Below are 10,176 nucleotides of genomic sequence, written 5' to 3'. Positions count from 1 at the left end.
AGATCTTTTTTTTTTTTTTTTTTTCTAATTGCAGCATACATAGAAATAAAAAATGTACATAGGAGCAAAACAACCCCTGTGGGGTATTTACCAGCTGGTGTTAGAGGGAACTATTGCTTCCTGACTCCAAATATGGCAATCAGAGTAGAACTTGTAACCATCTCAACCCTCTGGCAGAGAGCAGGGGTGGCAATAGGGGTATTTAAATAACTAGATGTTTCGTGATGGTCTGATAAGGACATAGTTTTGTCCCTATATAAATCACTGGTCAGACCCCACAGGGAATATTGTGTACAGTTTTGGGCACCAGTGTATAAAAAGGACATAGAACTGGAATGGGTGCAGAGGAGAGCAACCAAGATTATTATTAGGGGAGTATAGACAGGGGACATCCTCTAGACCTAGAGGAGAGGCAGCTATACCATGACCATAGACAGGGGGCATCCTCTACACCTAGAGGAGAGGAGGTTCTACCATCACCATAGACGGGGGGCAACCTCTACACATAAAGGAGAGGAGGTTCTACCATCACCATAGACAGGGGGCATCCTCTACACCTAGAGCAGAGGAGGTTCTACCATCACCATAGACAGGGGGCATCCTCTACACGTAGAGGAGAGGAGGTTCTACCATCACCATAGACAGGGGACATCCTCTACACCTAGAGGAGAGGAGGCTCTACCATCACCATAGACAGGGGACATCCTCTACACCTAGAGGAGAGGCAGCTATACCATGACCATAGACAGGGGACATCCTCTACACCTAGAGGAGAGGGGGTACTACCATCACCATAGACAGGGGGCATCCTCTACACCTAGAGGAGAGGAGGTTCTACCATCACCATAGACAGGGGACATCCTCTACACCTAGAGGAGAGGAGGTTCTGCCATCACCATAGACAGGGGCATCCTCTACACCTAAAGGAGAGGCAGCTATACCATGACTATAGACAGGGGGCATTCTCTACACCTAGAGGAGAGGAGGTTCTACCATCACCATAGACAGGGAACATCCTCTACACCTAGAGGAGAGGAGGTTCTGCCATCACCATAGACAGGGGCATCCTCTACACCTAAAGGAGAGGCAGCTATACCATGACCATAGACAGGGGACATCCTCTACACCTAGAGGATAGGTGGTTCTACCATCACCATAGACAGGGGGCATCCTCTACACCTAGAGGAGAGGAGGTTCTACCATCACCATAGACAGGGAACATTCTCTACACCTAGAGGAGAGGAGGTTCTACCATCACCATAGACAGGGGGCATCCTCTACACCTAGAGGAGAGGAGGTTCTACCATCACCATAGACAGGGGGCATCCTCTACACCTAGAGGAGAGGAGGTTCTACCATCACCATAGACAGGGGACATCCTTTACACCTAGAGGAGAGGAGGTTCTACCATCACCATAGACAGGAGACATCCTCTACACCTAGAGGAGAGGCAGCTATACCATGACCATAGACAGGGGACATCCTCTACACCTAGAGGATAGGTGGTTCTACCATCACCATAGACAGGGGGCATCCTCTACACCTAGAGGAGAGGAGGTTCTACCATCACCATAGACAGGAGACATCCTCTACACCTAGAGGAGAGGAGGCTCTACCATCACCAAAGACAGGGGACATCCTCTACACCTAGAGGAGAGGCAGCTATACCATGACCATAGACAGGGGACATCCTCTACACCTAGAGGATAGGTGGTTCTACCATCACCATAGACAGGGGGCATCCTCTACACCTAGAGCAGAGGTGGTTCTACCATCACCATACAAAGGTCATCATCTACACTGGGAGGAGAGGCGGCTCTACTATTGCCAAAGAGGAATTTTTTATTGTAAGAGCAGTGAGACAATTACTCTCTGCCACAGGAGGTTGTTAGGGCAGATGATTAAAGCAGAAGGGCGCATGCTCATCCTGCTGCTCCACCCATTAGTGAGAACAGAAGAGCTGGCGCTCCCATTCCTGAATGCCGGAAAATATCTGGGATGTTGGTTTCATGCCAGCACCATCCATAGCTGTTCAGTAGGGTTTGCATGCCGGCACCCCAATCGGGTATTGAAAACCCCTTTAATTAAGGCATATTATCTAGTCCTACTACTACTGCCTATGATACTTTCCAAACCTCCTGCCTTGGTCCCTATAATGGGCAATTCTCTGCAGTGTGTTAAGATAATGAGTATTTACTCAACCTAGAAAAGTTTACAGTCTCCACATACAACTTTATTTTTTTTAAGGATAGAGCTGCATATCACCAGCATAGAATTAAATAAGTTTTTGTCTTCCAGGAGGCGCCACTAGAGGGAGCTTGAGAGCTACTGTTTATAGTTTTGTAGTGATTTGTCATAGATTTTGACCATACAAACTATAAACAATGTTATGTATTGGCCCGGGAAAGATATATAAGTATACATGTGTATATCTGTGAAGCCTGGTTTATTTTGCAGGACCCTTCTCCTCTGAGTTAAAGCTGTAGTAGGCAGCAGTCACTCAGAGCAGAGGGAAGGGGGCTTTGGAACTGCAGAGAGTTTAAGGAAAGCAGTGTCTAGAGATGCCCTTAGTGCACTTGAAGAAGCCACATGTCTATATTTCACATTCTTGCTGGTACTTTGATTATACATCTCGTCCTTGCAAGTACTTCCCTTTAATATAAAGTTCAATGTGTAAACAGTATACCGTAAGCTCAAAAGCTCCTCCTAGTGGAGACAATAGGTAGAATTTTATTCTGTAAGTGCATTGCACTAGAGTATTGTTATTTATAGGGATAATCTTTCTCATTTCTAATATTTTCATGTAGTAAAACCTACTTTATAATCACAGGACTTTTCCTTTTCATCACTTTCCTTTAACTCTGTCATGAATGAAGAGATGTAAGAAGAAGTCCACATGGACCTGATACTGCTGTGAGTATGGTGCATGGTCTTCTACTTGCATTCTTTTAGATATAGGGGGAACTCCAGATGCTGAGATAGATCAAAGTGAAAAGAAATGAATTCAGACAGAAGTCGACATGAAGCAGAAGCTATTGTTCTACGACATGCGCTTTATCTCCAGGATTAAACCAACAACAACAACACGACTGACGTAAATGGGAAATCTAATGGTGCAGCTCAAGGGCACACTAGAATATTCCCGACTATTACTTACACCGGTTTCTTTCTGCATCCAAAGGATTATAATGAAGAAGTATACACTAAACAACAGATGTTTTTCCCATATCTTGGAGCTGGAGTTTTACTATTTCTGGATCCATATAGTTAGATCCAAGGGTTTAGATGAGGCTACTTCCCTTCATTTAGCCTTAGTGTTACATGATGAAATTCTGGCTTCTTTTATCCACCACTAGGGGGAGCCCAATGAAGGCTGAAGCTCTATTTTGCTACCTTTGAACCAAAAGTATTTTTTTCACCTTTAAGATATTGATGACCTATTCATTGATTGTATTAGATCAGGTTGGGGTCCAAAATGTGGTCCTGAAACACAGAAAACTTAGCTAAAAGTCTTAGCTGAAAGTTTTTACTTATTGCTAGGTGTCCAGAACTATACCTCGGCTCCTACTAAAGTGAATGGGAGCTGAGTTGCAGTTCCTAGTTCTGGTCACTACACAGAGGACGGAGGTAGACATGTCACTCTGTGATTAGCTGGACCAGTGTTGTCCATATCTTATTGGAAAACTTTTTAACACTAGAGTCTGTCTACTAAAAGCTCCAAGTTCCTGCAGCGTATGTATATACTCTTTGTTATGTATGTGTATATATAGGGCCGTAACGACAGGGGCAGCAGTCATAGCAGCTGCTATGGGGCCCACATTGTGAGGGGGCCCCAGTATCTGAGGTAATGGGTGTATATTGGAAGTGTATAAGCAGTAAGTGTGTGTGTGTGTATACTGTATATGTATGTGCTGTATGTCTGTATATGGTATTTATGTATGCATGTATTTTCTGTGTATGTGTGCATATGTGATATGTATATGCCGCATCTCTTTACATATATATGTGTATATGATGTTTATATTTATATATGCGTGTATAAATGTGTGTGACTCATATGTGTGAGTGTACAAATGTGTATATTTTTTGAAGGGGAATGGGGGGCCCCATTCAGCAGTCTGCTATGGGGCCCTGCCTCCCCTAGTTACGCCACTGTGTATATGTGTCCGTATATGTGTCTGTATTTATACAGTATAAGTGTATACTCTATGTTTATGTACTGTATGTGTATATATGTCCATGTGTATACAGTGTAAGTGTATACTCTTTGTTTGTGTACTATATGTGTATATGTGTCCATGTGTATACAGTGTAAGTGTATACTCTTTGTTCATGTACTGTAGGTGTATATGTGTCCATGTTTACACAGTGTATGTGTATACTCCTTGTATATGTATGTATTTTATATCAGTGCATGCGTCCCTGTGCATGTGCTGACAGGTAAAGTGGATAACATTGAATATCTGCTGACAATGACACCTGTCATGTACTGGGATGTATTCAGAATGAAGAGAACATTCAGGTCTTCATGTCAATGTGTTCAAGAAAAACTGACAAGCAAAAGGATCTCAGCAACCAAGTTGCCAAAAATTAGCGTCTTGTGGGGGTGTATTTGGTAGATAATAGTTAAAAGGAAAGACAAGAGGAAAACTGGCAACATGGTCATGGGTACTCATTCGTAGGGGGTGAAGGCTACCCTGCCTGGTCCAACATCCAACAAACTAGTTGGTGCAACCAATGCCTATCCCTGTCCACTTCCCAAAGTACACTGGACTTTGGATCAATGGAAGAAGAATGCCTGGTCTAGTAAATCCTATTCAGGTCTTTGTGTTTCCAACCTGGGGAAGAGATGTCACCAGGACAAACTATTGGAAGAAGACAATCCAGCGAGGTAATGTCATCTTCTGGGCAATATTCTTCTGGAAATCCTAGGATCTGGCATCATGTGGAAGCTCCTTCCTATACATTGTATAGACCAAGTAAGATAAGGAGACCAATCAATGGAGACTGCCCTTTATAGATACACATCCTGTTCCTTACACTACAGGACATCTTATATAGGTCTTGTGTGTCCATAATATGACATATCACAGATTTGTGGTGAAGGGTGAGACTATATATAGTTGTGGAACCAGGCAGCTTAAAGTGCGGGCACTAGCCCCACCGAAGCAGCTACAGCGCCTCCCCCCCAGATAAAGCTAGTTTCATCCGAAACACTATTGGCTGCACCGACCTTCCCCCTAACCCCCAACTAACCGTTCTGTAGCTGTGTTTGTAGCCTGTGTCTTATTCTTAGTAATCGTTGCTCGTAAACCTGTCCCCCAACCATATGTAGACAGTGGGGGTCATTTACTAAGGGCCCGATTCGCGTTTTCCCGACGTGTTACCCGAATATTTCCGATTTGCGCCGATTGTACCTGAATTGCCCCGGGATTGTGGCGCACGCGATCGGATTGTGGCGCATCGGCGACGGCAAGCGCGCGACAGAAATCGGGGGGCGTGGCCGAACGAAAACCCGACGTATTCGGAAAAACCGCCGCATTTAAAACCCGAAAAAGTGTCGCTTGGGGACCGCTTACCTTCACCTGGTCCGAGGTGGTGCATTCCGGCGCGATGAGATGACTTTCAGCGCAGCAGCGCCACCTGGTGGACGGCGGAGGAACTACCTTCTTAAATCCCGGCCGGACCCGAATCCAGAGCAGAGAACGCGCCGCTGGATCGCGAATGGGCCGGGTAAGTAAATTTGCCCCAGTGAGTATGTGATGTGTATGTATTGTACGTTAAACCTGTATTATGCTATTAAAGAAATCTACCATTTGCTTTTATGCATTGTGAACCAAACATACCTTGAGAATGCTGTAGCGACACTGTTGCAGAAACATATCTTGTTTGATCCCTGAGCTGAGTGGTTTTGCTATAAAAACAATTATAAAATTAAGATAATGAGGCTGCGTCGCTCCTGTGGCTGCTCAGCCCTTCTCCTCTTACCCTAATTATGCACTGCTTCAGTCTTGTCCTGCCCAGCATAAGCAGAAAATAGGTCATCACTGTGTTGTCCCTGACAGGCAGAAGTAATCAATCACTGCACCATTCCCCCATTCATACAGCTCAGGATGATTAGTCCTGTCTGGACAGTTCAGGAAGCTCCTGTGTATGCGGAAGTAATTTGTTTATTTAAGGCAGCCAGCCTGCACCCACCTTTTACGCAGATCGTGAATTTTATGATTTTTTTGAGCAAAACCACTCAGTTCAGGGATTAAACAAGATATGTTTCTGCATCAGTGTGGCTACAGCATTCTCAAGGTATGTTTGGTTCACAATGCATAAAAACAAATGGAAGATTTCATTTAAGCAATGTATGTAATTAGTATTAATGGTCATTTTAAGCAAGAAAGTAGTAGCAAGCCATCTCCTATTTGTAATGCAACACCGTTCTTAATTGCATTGTACTGTAATGTATGTATACATCTGTTTGTACAAGCGTATGCCTGAGCACTATGTAAAAAATAATTACCCCCCACCGCCACCCCCCGCGGATTGATAAAGTTGTATTGTACCATATATATCTGTGTATGGGCCCTTATAGTTTGGGTTGTAGGAGTGTATGTCTTGGGATGCATATTCTGTATATCAGTATATATAGGAATGCCAGGGTTATTATAGATTCAGTGCATTGTTATTACATTTTTATAATTGGGTTCATTATAGGGAGTGATAAGTTGTAAGATCTTCCCTTTGATAATCCTCTATAGAGATGACATTTATCTGTAAGTGTCTGTTGCCCAGTAACACTTTTCCACTCGCTTATTTAGATTGGGATAATTTTCACCTTTCGCAATTCTCTCTTCTATTACAAAACCTTTGATGTTATTGTTAAAATGGTAGAAAAACATTTAATTCATGTAAGAAAATTAGCTGTTCTCTGATCGCCTAATAAATCTGCAGTTTGCTGTGATTATATGTCCAAGGACAAGGAGAAATGCTGCGGAATTGAAGGGTCATTTATTCTTCAGAACATTCAATAATACATTATGTTTTATACAATTATAACTGTGTCTTATTTTATTTAATTCATGCACTTTATATTAAAGGAAAAGTGTCACATAGTACATTGTAGAACGTGTCATATCTGCAGACTGCAGGCAGCATGTTATAGAGCAGGAGGAGATGAGGAGATTGTACATAGTGTCCTATCTGCAGGCGGCATGTTATAGAGCAGGAGGAGCTTAGCAGAATGTACATAGTGTCCTATCTGCAGGCAGCATGTTATAGAGCAGGAGGAACTGAGCAGATTGTACATAGTGTCCTATCTGCAGGCAGCATGTTATAGAGCACGGAGGGCTGAGCAGATTGTACATAGTGTCCTATCTGCAGGCGGCATGTTATAGAGCAGGAGGAGCTTAGCAGAATGTACATAGTGTCCTATCTGCAGGCAGCATGTTATAGAGCAGGAGGAACTGAGCAGATTGTACATAGTGTCCTATCTGCAGGCAGCATGTTATAGAGCACGGAGGGCTGAGCAGATTGTACATAGTGTCCTATCTGCAGGCGGCATGTTATAGAGCAGGAGGAGCTTAGCAGAATGCACATAGTGTCCTATCTGCAGGCAGCATGTTATAGAGCAGGAGGAACTGAGCAGATTGTACATAGTGTCCTATCTGCAGGCAGCATGTTATAGAGCAGGAGCTGAGCAGAGTGTATGGTGTGTCCTATCTGCAGGCAGCATGTTATCGAGCAGAAGGAGCTGAGCAGATTGTACATAATGCCCTATCTGCAGGTAGCATGTTATAGAGCAGGAGGAGCTGAGAAGATTGTACATAGTGTCTTATCTGCAGGTGGCATGTCATAGAGCAGGAGGAGGTGAGCAGATTGTACATAGTGTCCCATCTGCAGGCAGCATGTTATAGAGCAGGAGGACCTGAGAATATTGTACATAGTGTCCTATCTGCAGGCAGCATGTTATAGAGCAGGAGTAGCTGAGCAGATTGTACATAGTGTCCTATCTGCAGGCAGTATGTTATAGAGCAAGAGAAGCTAAGCAGATTGTACATAGTGTCCTATTAGCAGGCAGCATGTTATAGAGCAGGAAGAGATGAGCAGATTGTACATTGTGTCCTATCTGCAGAGAGCATGTTATAGAGCAGGAAGAGATGAGCAGATTGTACATAGTGTCCTATCTGCAGGCAGCATGTTATACAGCAGGAGGAGATAAACATATTATACATAATGTCATATAGGGGATTATACTGATTGTAGACAGAACTGTTGCAGTGATTGTTCCCATCACAGTGGATATGTCTTCCTCTATAATATATTCTGCTGGTGACAGAAGAAAGGCTACATGCTGACACCTCTACACTCCGGTGAATGTACGGAGCCATTACCCTTTCTGGTGGAGTATACACAAGACATATTCTTCTGCATGATGGGAATTGGAGATGTAAAATGCTCTAATACATATTTATTGGGACTTTGTGCCGCACTGGTGACAGCCAGGACAGGTTGAAAAGAGCAAGGCTCATAAAGTACCTGTGTGATCCTCCTGTTACTGTACTCAAGACAACTCTACTCTGGATGAAGAGGACAAAGGGAAAATAAATTAACCCATTCATAGCATCCTTCCAGGCGCTATCCGGTGCCAAGAAGCCATCAGAGTAGATGTCTAGTCTAAAGACTTTGGTTGGAGTTGAAGATCTAACACCAATCTCACCATAGAGAAAGATAATTACACCTCTCACCAGGCGGAGATGGTACAGTCCATCTGAGGCTCTGCTGAGGCATCTTAGAATTGATAGCAGACAATACAGACAATCTAACAGGTAAGACAGGGACTGATTAAAGCAGACAAGAGGCAGAGAAATGAGCGTCTCACACTCTATATACATATTTATTACAATTCCATCCATAACAATAATGGTCTCCTCTACACTCCTCAAACTGTCTGGTTCCCGGCCTCAAAAATTGTTGAGTACTTCACTGTGGACCTGTATTCTAAATGTAATACACAAGACGGCCACTGGTGACAGCACATTATTTGGTTGCATGGGTAAGGTACGTAGAGGTGTCTGCTGATGAAGGAGGCATCATGGGATTTACATTTGGGCAGAGCACAAGTGCTTATGAGTAAAAGCCGGGGTGTAATGCAAGGTGAAAGTCCTAAAGCGAGGCCTAATAGAGTGTCTTTTTCCCAGTACTAAAAACAATAAATTTTGGTAGGGGTCCTGACATGCCTCAAGGTAAGGGGGTACATGTGATTTCACTAGATATGAGAATCTTTGATGATCCATTTAAATGGGAAGTACTTAGGAATAATGGAGACTCCATGCAGTACGTCACATGTTTTTCTACTGTCATTATGTTTATTGTGTATTATGTGACATGAATCTACAGTCCGGCGCTGGAAAACAATCCTTAACCAGAAAATCAATGCTGAACGGATGCTGCGAGATATTCCTGCGATGTTCTGCGGTTTCCAGGAATATTATAGGAAATCGTTATAATAAATCCCTCTCTATGTGTGAACACATCTCACAAATATACGCGCCTCGTCGACCGCAACGTTACAACCCCCTGCAGACACGTCCTACCTTGTTACAGCGGAAAAGTCATGGAACATTCAACTTCATAAATCTTTACATCACCTGGATTAACCCCGACTGAAACATTGGGGCAGATTTATCTATGTTGGATGTATGATTTTCTTTTGCTTTTGTTTTATTGACTTTTTGGGCACATTGGGTTATTTGCGCAATATTTCACAACTTTTTCTGCCTGGCGTAGAAGTACACGCTGGCGCATCACAGCTGCCCGCCAGTATTTATTGGGGGCTAGAGCCTCCTGATAGATCGGGGGCCAGTGGCACCATCATAAATGCGCCACTATATGTGTAGTGGTCTACCAACAGATAGAATCAGTATGGGTCTGATTTAGGCTTTTTGGGTTATTGCAAGACTTTGTTCTTATTCCATATAAGCCACCACTAAGGTGACTAAAAGCAGGTGTGGCAATTACTGTTGAAATGTACTTACCGTAGTTAAAAGGGTTTTCCAGGGAACTAAAATAATGGGGCGCATTTACTAAGGGTCCTGCGGCCAAACTTTGGTCGGATATTCCAACAATTTCCGATCCGCACCGCATCACGCCTGGGATTGTGCTGCACGCGATCGGATTTTGGCG

Source organism: Engystomops pustulosus, chromosome 8, assembly GCF_040894005.1.
Source record: "Engystomops pustulosus chromosome 8, aEngPut4.maternal, whole genome shotgun sequence".
NCBI lineage: Eukaryota > Metazoa > Chordata > Amphibia > Anura > Leptodactylidae > Engystomops > Engystomops pustulosus.
Note: the sequence above shows the minus strand (reverse complement) of the source record.